Source organism: Ictidomys tridecemlineatus, chromosome 14 (genome assembly GCF_052094955.1).
Source record: "Ictidomys tridecemlineatus isolate mIctTri1 chromosome 14, mIctTri1.hap1, whole genome shotgun sequence".
NCBI classification, from domain to species: domain Eukaryota; kingdom Metazoa; phylum Chordata; class Mammalia; order Rodentia; family Sciuridae; genus Ictidomys; species Ictidomys tridecemlineatus.
This window is the reverse complement of record NC_135490.1, coordinates 27,310,017-27,318,096: the sequence shown is the minus strand read 5'-3', so window position 1 is coordinate 27,318,096 and position 8,080 is coordinate 27,310,017. Positions and strand designations below refer to the sequence as shown.

At 36.7% G+C, this 8,080-nt stretch overlaps 1 pseudogene; it reads left to right on the top strand.

Moving 5' to 3' along the window:
• The first annotated feature begins 2,124 nt into the window (after positions 1 to 2,124).
• LOC101961055 (cyclin-dependent kinase 4 pseudogene) lies at positions 2,125 to 2,974 on the top strand (annotated as a pseudogene).
• Positions 2,975 to 8,080: the final 5,106 nt, after the last annotated feature.

Genomic DNA, 8,080 nt, shown 5'->3' with positions numbered 1-8,080 from the left:
GTGATCTGAGTATGCAAAGTTGTCAATTAAAGTGGACCGCATTAAGAAACAGTGTAGACCGATGAAAAAAAGAAATATGGCTAGATGGCAGGGGATGCACTACCTGGGCAGGGGTAGAATAGTGATCTAGAAACTGTGAAGTCCTCTGTGGTGGCCACTAGCTTCACATGGCTATGGAATACTTGACATGTATAGAGTCTGAATTGAGATGTGCTATAAATGTAAAATACACACCAGGTATTAAAAAGTAGAACAATCAGAATGACTACAAGTATCTCATTAATAGTTTTATATTGGTTTCAACTGAAATCTAAATATTTTGGGTATGATGGGTAAAATAAAAATACATCATTAAGATTATTTTTGCCTGCTTCTATTTACTTTTAAGAAGGATATGAGAAAATTTAAAATAACCTTTGTGGCCTGCAATTTGTGATTTCTATTTCTGTGGACAGGACTGTCAAAAAGCTTAAATGATTTCAGATAATTACTCTGTCCTTTCTTCCTACTGAACATTGATACATAAAAAATTCAGGGTCATATATTTTTATGGTTTTGATATGTAACTGGATAATATAGTGACATAAATAAAGTTATTTAAGGTAGATAAGTGCTGGGTAGAACAGAATATTGGGAATAAATTTCAGCCCCACTTATTACCAGATTCTGAATTTAGATTGGTTAAAATTATAAAATGTGGAAGTGCAACAATAACTGGCACTCTTCTATTAACCCTTAGTCTTGCCCCTACCTCCCCAAAGAAGTTCCAATTGAGATTCTTTCTCACCTGGAAAGATAATGTTAGGCCGGGCCATAAATCATGTTACAGGTTATATTACATATTAAATTTTTTAAAATATACATTAAACATATACATTCCCCTTGTACTCTAAGGTAACAGAATTGATGATCAGTGATTTAGGGCACCAGCTGACTTTAAGCCGACACCTCCAACCCTCCAACACATCTTTTCAAACAATAAACAACTCACAATGATTAGTTATGGCTCATGTTCAAGAGGGATAAAACAGTTCTCCTTTTTTAATCACACGACTCGTTTTTTTCTTTCCCACATTCTTTCTCACATCAAAAACAAGGCTGTATTTTCTAAAAATAATTTCATAGAATCTTTCCTTTAAAGAAGTCACCCTTTTATTTGTGATGACACTGCCTTTACAGAAAAATACTGATATAATAATGCAGGCTAAAAACCTACAATGAAAGATGGCATCAGTTTAAGAGTAGGTCAAAGAGAAAAGTGAAACAGTATGAAGCTAAGGAAAAGCCTGGTTAATGATACATAATTTATTTCACTGTGGCTAGAGCCAGGCCAAATATTTGGCATTGAGCTCCACAGCAGTCAGAGAAAAGAAGGAAACACATTTTGATGAAATATTCATAGTGACCATAAGATAAGAATAAACCAGTTACTTTGGCACACTATGTCTTTTCCTAATAATGAGGCTAAAGAAAAATTCCTGTTGTGGTTCTTTAAGAAAATGTACTATGTGATATTGTTTATTGAGTTCAAGAGGGAATTTAAATTTTAAAAACTCTGTAATGGAATACCTACTGGCATAAAAACAGACATAAAGACCAATGGAACAGAATAGAGAGTCCAGAAGTAAACACAGGCATATAAAGTCAACTAACCTTTGAATGTACAATGAGAAAAGGAAAGTTTCTACAAAAATAATGTTGGGAAGACTGGATATCCAAATGCAAAAAAAATGAAATTGGGTCCTTGTCTTATAACATATACAAAAGTTAAGGACATGGATTAGAGTCCTAAATGTAAAACATGAAACCATAAAACTCTTTGGGAAAAAAGGAAAACCTCTTTGATGTTCATCTTGGCAATGTTTTTTTTTTTGCATATGACACCAAAAATCATAGGCAAGAAAGAAAAAAATAGACAACTTCGAATATATTTTACTAAAAAGCTAATGTACAGCAAAGGAAACAATTAACAAATTGAATAGGCAAGCTACAGAATGGGAGAAAATACAGGAGTAATACCTAAAATACACCATTAACTCACATAGCTGAATGGTAGAAAAACCAAACCATTCAATATAAAAATGGGTAACAGACCCCAAAAGACATTTCTCCTCTGATCTGAGAATGGCTGCCTCTCCTTATGTGTCAGGGGCTGAAACTGGTGTTGGTGCCTATGGGATTACAAGGCCTGTGATCCCCACAGTGGGAGTCACCCACTTTGTGACTTTCAAGACTGTGAGAGTCCCTAATGGAGGTGGAGCTGGAGGGGACTTGAGCACACTTCATGAGGTGGCCATACTGAAGTGACTGGAGGTTTTTAAACATCCCAGTATTGTATGGCAGATCAGCATCTCTGCCACTTCCCAGAAGTGGAAATTTAGGTGACCCTAGTGTTTGATTATGTAGATCCAAGACCTAAGGACCTATCTAGACAAGGCATCTCCACCAGGCTTTTTGGCTGATGCACCAGTTTTTAAGAGGCCTAGATTTTCTTGAGGCCAATGACATCATTTACCAACTCCTAAAGCCAAAGAACATTCTGGTGACAAGTGCTGGGCTACTCAAGCTGGCTGACTTAGACCTGGTCAGAATTTATAGCTACCAGATGGCCCTCACACTTGTGGCTATTACACTCTCGTACTGCACTGCCAAAGTTCTTTTGCTCTCTACATATGCAACCCCTGTGGACATGTGGAGTGTTGGCTGTCTCCTTGCAGAGCTGTTTTATTGAAGGCCTGTCTTCTGTGGATACCCTGAAACTGACCAGTGGGGTAAAATATTTGACCTGATTGCGCTGCCTCTGGAGGATGACTGGCCCTTAAGATCCTTTCCCCACAGAGGGTCTCCTTGCCTGGTCCATTTGGTCTTGCCATGGACTCAGAAGTCTGGTGCGTAGCTGCTGCTGGAAATGCTGACTTTTAACTCACCCAAATGAATCTCTGCCCTCTTAGCCCCCAGCACTCTAGTTACCTAAGGAAGAAAATGATCTGAATGGGCTATGGAGTGGCTGTTGTCACAGAAGGAAGAAAAGCTACCATTTTCCTTCTTTGGGACACTTCAGTAGAGAGGAGGACTCCACAGAGAAGGCAACCTCTGCCTTCCTCTCTGAAGCTGTGGGGACTCTTCCAGACTTTTCAGAGAATATTTTGATGTATTAATGACATTCTCCACCCCCTCTTGTGAGGTGTGTCCTTCTACTGGCCCCCTAATTCTCTACACTAAGAGGTATATCTCTCCTCCACCTCTGTACTTTGATTTTGTAGTCCATTGTTACATAGGAAAACAAAACAAAACAAATAATTACGGTCACAAATCATCAGCCTTTTATGATAAAAACATTCAGCAGACTAAAACAAGAAAGAAACTACTTCATTATACTGAAAACTATATATATTAAAAGTTCACAGTGAACATCATACTCAGTGATTAAAGATTGATGACTTTTCTTCCTTAGAAGATCCAGGAAAGGGCTGGGGATGTGCCTCAAGCAGTAGCACGCTCGCCTGGCATGTGCAGGCTGCTGGGTTTGATCCTCAGCACCATAAAAAAATAAAAGATGTTGTGTCCACCGAAAACTAAAAAATGAATATTAAAAAAAATCTCTCTCTCTAATAAAAAAAAAAAGAAGAAAAAAGATCCAGGAAAAGGCAAGGATGCCCATTTTTTGCCACTTCTATTGAACTTAATGCTGGAAGTTCTATCCAGAGCAATTAGGCAAGAAAAGAAATAAAAGGCATCCAAGTTGGAAAGGAAGAAGTAAAATGATCTGGATTCAGAGATGATATGATCCTGTAGAAAACCCCTAAGTTTCCACCAAAACTCTTAAAACCAATAAATGAACTCAGCAAGATTGCAGAATACAAAGTTGTCACTTAAAAACTGTTGCATTTCTGTGCAAAACTGAAGACCCTGAAAAGGAAATTAAAAAACCAATTCCATTTATAATACCATAAAGAATAAATATACAATGAATTTTAATCAAGGAAATCAAAGACTTTTACACTAAAAGTACAGAACATTTTCAAAGAATTAAGAAGACATAAATATGTTTATAGATAGAAAGACTTAATATTAAGATGTCAGTACTACCCCAAATGATCTACCGATTTAATAAATCCCTATCAAAATCCTGAGAACATTTTATTTTTGCTGAAATAGAAAATAGCGTCTATAAATTCAGGTGGAACAGGGACCCTAAGTTACCAAAAGATATTGAAAAAGAGGAAGAAAGTTGGAGGATTCAATTTCCTTATTTTAAAACTTACTATAAAGCTACAGTAATCAAAGCAATGTGGTACTAGCATAAATATAACACATGCAATAAAATAGAGAGCCCAGAAATAAACTCTTGCATATATGGTCATGTGTATTTTGAGAAGATCGTAAATACATTTAATGGGAAATGGACAGAATTTTTTATTACTGGTGCTAGAAAAACTGGATATCCATACAAATGAAGCAGGAGCCTGGACCCTTACATAGTAACCATATTAAAAATTAACACAAGGCCAGGCACAGGCTTGCACACCTATAATCTTAGCAGCTCAGGAGTCTGAGGCAGAAGGATCTCTAGTCCAAGGCAAGTCTCAGCCAATTGGTGAAACCCTAAGCAACTTAGCAAGATCCAGCAGCTCCAAAATCTGAGATAGGAAGATCAATAGATCAAAGCCAGCCTTAGCAACAGTGAAGCTCTGAGCAACTCAGTGCTGTCTCTAAATGAAATACAAAAAAGGCTGGATGGTTAAGTGCTCCTGAGTTCAACCCTTGGTACAAACAAACAAACAAACAAACAAAAATGGATCAGAGGCCTAAAGCTATTATGCTTTTAAAAAATACAGGGCAAAATTTCATGACATTGAATTTGGCAATGATTTCTTGGATATGACACCAAAATCACAACAATATAAGAAAAAAAAACAAGCAAATTGGATTTCAGGAAATTTTTAAAAATTATACAACAAAGAATAATACCAATAAGGTAAGAAGGTAACTTGCAGAATGGGAGAATATATTTTGAATCATATATCTGATATAGTACTAATATCTAGTGTAGATAGAGAACTAAAACTCAACAATAATTTTTAGGATGGGTTAAAGACTTGAATACATATTTCTCTGAAAAAGATATACAAATGGTCAGTAAAGATGCTCAATACCATTAATTATTAGGGAAAGACAAATCAAAATTCTAATGAGATACCCTCTCATGTACATTAGAATGACTAGTATCAAAACCAAGAAAATAACAAGTGTTAACATGAATGTAGACAAGTTGGAACATTGTTGCTCTATTGGTAGGAATGTAAAAGGGTACAGCTACTAAGGTTGTTCCTCTAAAACACAAATATAGAATTACTATATAATCCAGTAATTCCACTTCCAGAATATATAGTCCCTCAACCCTCCAATTTAAGCTGGATCTTAATGACATTTGTATAACCATGTGCAAAATAGCATTATTCACAATAGCTGAAATGAGGAAGTCACCCAAGTGTACATCAACTGATGAACTGATAAGCAAAATGGATAAATGTGTGTATACATACACATATACATATGTATATCTATGTATATGCACATATAATGGATCATAGAACATTACTAAACCTTGAAAAGGAAGGAAATTCTGATATAAACTGTACCATAGATGAACCTTAAAGATATTATGCTAAGAGAAATGAGCCAATCACAAACAAAACAAATACTTATTGTTTCCCCACACATGAAGTAAGAATCATACGTAATGGTGGTTGTCAAGGAAGGGAAATGGTAACTGTTTTAGTCAGCTTTTTCATCACTATAACCAAAAGACTTGACAAGAACAATTTTAGAGAAGAAAAATTTGGCAATCACAGGTCTTAGTCTATAGAGGGCAGACTCCATTCCTTGGGGCTCAAAGTGAGAAGAAACATCATGGTTGAAGAGTGTGGTAGAAGGAAGCTTCTCAGGACATCACACCGGGAAGGAGAGAGACAGACAGACAGACAGATGAAGGGAGGGAGAGAGAGGGAGTTCTCCACTTACCAGGGACAAAATATTTATGTCAAAGGCACACCCCAATGAACTATCTCTTTCAGCCACACCCTATTTGCCTATAGTTACCACCTATTTAATCCCTATCAGAGATCAATGTGCTGATTAGTTTAAAACTCTTATAACCCAATCATTTTACACCTGAACTTTCTTGCATTGTCTCACACTTGAGATTTGGAGGATGCCTCATATCTAAAGCATAACATGGATAGAGGAAGAAAGTGGTTTTTTGTTTCAAAGGTATAGAGTTTAGGATCTACCAGATAATCAGCATTATGAAGATGAATTGTTGCACATTATGAGTGTATTTAATACCACTGAACTGTACACTTAAAATGGTTAAGATGGTAAATTTTATGTTATATATATTTGGCCATAATTTGAAAAACTGGAAAAGAAGAATAAGAAGGAGGAAAAGGAAAAGAATGATTATGGGGATAAGGAAGAGTAAATGGTTCATGAAGAAAACACTTATACAACATGCTTGTATTTTATCTTGTGGGTGATAAGGAACTGTTGAATGGATTTAAGCAAAAAAGAAATCAGACATGGATTTTAGAAAGGCCAATGATATGGATCAAGAAGTCCAGGGTAAAGCCTATCCGTAGGAAGATGAGCTCCTGTTTTGCACTATTCACGTGGGTTTGGGGAAGAGGGGAAATGAAGGACACAAAGGAAAAATTGGGGACTGATTTACTTTTTCAGAGTAAATAAAGGTGATTTGATGATGGTATTGACCATTAAAAAATCAACTTAATCCTAAATATTTGCAATATTTCTTGATAGAGTTGTAAGCATGCTAGGGCAATTCCTTGACATATATAGCAGGAATTCCTTTCACCTGTTTTGGGTAGAAGATATAAAATAAATAGGAGTCAGAAATATCACTAGATCAGAAGTTCAGAATCACAGACTTCAGAAATTGCCTGAATCACTATTACCTGTCATAGTGATTTTTAATCATGAATACACATATACACCAAGGGAGGTTTCAGAAATTAAAATGCCCCATCCTTAGAAATCCTGAGATAATTGGTGTGAAGTTGAGCTCAGATATTGGAATTTTTCCTCTAGTTCTCAAACTTCAGTCTGCACCAGAATTGTTACTCTCAGGGTTTCTAATCTAATAGCCTGTGAGCAGGGCCTGAAAACTTGTATTTCTAATAAGATCTCAGGTGCTGATGCTGCTTTGGGACCACATTTTGAGAACCAATGTTCTAGAGAAAATAAGTCCCAATAGACAGTTAAAAATGAAATAATGCCACAGTTGGCAAAATGTTAGAAATAAAGATTGCTCTGATTGAGGTGACAATAGATAGAAGCACTTTTGAATTCAGTTGATAAAAGTTCAAGTGATACAAGGCAAAAGGACAAAAAATAAAGGCTCAATAAGAACAGAACATTTGAATAAATGATAAATTCAAGTCAGCTTAATAAATAAAGAGTTGAATGTAATCTATCCGTCCTTTAAAAAGTGACAGTGCTTTTATCTTCTAAAGAGTGCAGATTGAGGAGCATTACCCAGGCCCAGGCTAGGTCCGGGTCCATCTGCCACCAGCAGACAACCAACAGAGCACAGGCTCTGGCACAGGACCACATCCACCAACATGCGCAGGACCCAGGCCCAGGGTAGGTACAAGTCCCCCACCTCACCCCCAACTGGAAGTCCAGACCTAACCCACTTTCATCTTGGGATATTGCAAACATTGCCATAGCCTTCCCCACACAGTAGCCTCTACTTTTTGACAACAGAGAGAACCTAGAAGCAGCTGAATCACAGAGCAGTCATCCCAAAGGCAATGTATGGCCCACCCTTTCAATTCCATCTCTGAAAGACATTGCATCCATCTTGGGATACATTCAGTGCTATCTTGGGATTCATCCACTATTGCTGCCACCATCTTTAATTGTATCATACAGTGATGGATAGCTGCAGGGTCTAGAAGCCTAACATCAAGGTTAGGATACACTAAGATTATAAGGTAGAAACTATAATATCTCAGATCCACACTGCAAAAAAGGAAAACGCATAAACAACATGAAAAAA